The sequence below is a fragment of the Brassica oleracea genome, chromosome C7 (genome assembly GCF_000695525.1).
Source record: "Brassica oleracea var. oleracea cultivar TO1000 chromosome C7, BOL, whole genome shotgun sequence".
In the NCBI taxonomy this organism is placed as follows: Eukaryota; Viridiplantae; Streptophyta; class Magnoliopsida; order Brassicales; family Brassicaceae; genus Brassica; species Brassica oleracea.
In genome coordinates, this window is record NC_027754.1 from 27705282 (window position 1) to 27707795 (window position 2514).

A 2514-nucleotide genomic window follows, 5' to 3' on the forward strand; every position below is an offset into this window, starting at 1 on the left:
CCAAAAATTCATGTTTCTTTTGGCAATTCGTGCAAAGTTGAGTGTTTTTTTGGCCGAATTCTCATATCTTTTATGACATTAAGGAAAAACGTCCGCCGGAGAAAGACTATAGTTTAATGTTATATTGGACGTATTTTCGTGCATAATATATGGTACAATATGCAAGCATGGGCGTTCTGATGCGATTTTGATTGGGGTATTTATTTAGGAACCATTCGTTATTTATATAATTTGGTTCATTTATTTCAGCTTTTGGTTTGGTCTAGGTAACAAAATTGAGAATTGACTGATATCCAAAAATTAGGTTTAAATCGGTTTTGGTTTGGTTCCGATTTTTCGGATAATTTCAGATAATATAGATAAAACATTGAACAATTCAGGTTTAAGATCAAATATTGGATAACTCGGATGATTTGGATTGAAATGTTTTCTAATTTAGATAATTTAACTATTTTGAATATAAAAAGTATTTTGGTACTCTGGTTAATAATAAATAGTATTTTAAAGATATATGGTTATTTTAAGAAAAAAATACAACTGATAATTTTAGGTATAAAATCTATGTTTTAAAAATCGTATACTCATTTAGTTTTTGGTTTGGTTACAATTTATCAGTTTGGTATTTGTTCGGTTTTTTTTTATTTTAGATAAATGTGCAACAAAGGAATCGGCTGACTCAGATTTTCTAGTAATATTTTCTAGTGTTAATATTTTGTAGTTATTTCCCCTACAATCGTTAATCACATGCCAAAATTGAAAAGTAATTTCCAGAATATGTATTTTCAGGGCTCCGTAACATCTTAAATGAATTATTTATCGACCTTTTAAAAGAAGTTTTCGATCATATAACACATATGTACGGGGTTGATTACTAATCCATTTTTAGGTTTATCACCATATTATTAATCTTACAACAACGAAATTTATGATCCTGGGGTTTTGTTTTCGATTAGTAAGTAATGAATTTGCTGAAAACTCTTTGCCTTGGTCTCCCCTTCTTCATAATAATAAGTCGAGAGTATTATACGTCTAAAACATGTACTTTTTTGTAAAGTATAAAGTAACAGTACTAAAATAACCTTGGAATAACAACTAAAGAAAGTATGAGATCGAGAAATTCCAAACAAATCCACTAAATCCCAAGACAAAAAGATCCATAGAATGCCAACTAATATTCCACAAAGTATCTAACATATTCACATTCTCCTTGAGCAACCCAACCTAAAAGTTAATCCACATTCTTTATTTTATCATTTATCCCTTAAACCACTCTCACCCCACCTCCGACAAGGTTGGTCCATGTGCTTATATGTGTGTGCGATCTTGTTCTGTTTTAATGAATTTGGTTACTATACTACATCTAAATTGACCGGAGCTTTGACTAGAGCTTGACAGTTTGTAGGACTGGCCTAATTCATTTATCTGGAATTTGTAGGCCCATATGAAAGAAAATAGAGTCTAGCCCAATTGTCCATAATTCTGTATTCACGTAAATGATTCATGCATTAACCTAAATCTCTTCCCTTTTTATGGCAAGCCCAAATCTCAAAAGAGAAAAGCTTACATGATTTATGTGTGTGTGTGTGTGATCATTTCCTGAGTGTCAATCGAAAAGGTTACATGAATAAAATTGCGAGTAATTACTCTGGTTCACACGAATCAAACCTGGCTAACTACCAGCGTTACCTGATACGTGCACGTTATTATCGAAATCTACGGTCCATATAAACCACCGATTTAAATATTTATGGTATTCTTAAGGATGTTTTATACGATTTTGTTAGTTGCGTTTGGTAAACTAACAGAAACACCATTTAGTTCAATTTCACGACAAGTGGAAGCTTTTTTAGTTTGTGTATCTTTAAATCTTTATTGTTTTGTTACGTTGTCTTACGATATCACCGACCTTTATCGGCAATAAACATGTACAATGAATATAAATAGCAACGTTAAGTATTCTGATTAACTTTTTTTGTTAATTATAATGTGTTACTTAGATTTCGGAGTTAGTCATGTGGAATAGGACTAAGCACCTTTCTACCAATTAGTACATCATTGCTATTTTCTATTGTGTGGTGTTAAATTTTAATAGAAAACTGCCGTTTGATCTACACGTTCATTATCTCGCATCTGATTGCTACATTTATTCACAGCTGTTAATTTGCTTTGACAAAATGTGTAAGCAAACTCATAGAAGATATAAACTTGATACCATTACAATGATAATGACATAAACCATTTTTGATTTCCAAAAAAATATATTATTAAGTTATTATAACTGAATACATTTTATAGCGCCAATTCCTGATTTTAGTAACCAAGTTATGATGATCTTTTTTGTTCTCTACTCCTGAATAAATTTATTAGGAAATGGTCAGTAGCAGTGCAAATGCTTAACCTAAACTCCCCTTCTATTGCTTCTTTATATATATTTTTCTAACTTTAACCTTTTTTTTCTTCACTAATTTGTTAACTTTAACTTGAAACTAATGCATGTGTCAAGTTCCCCCCCCC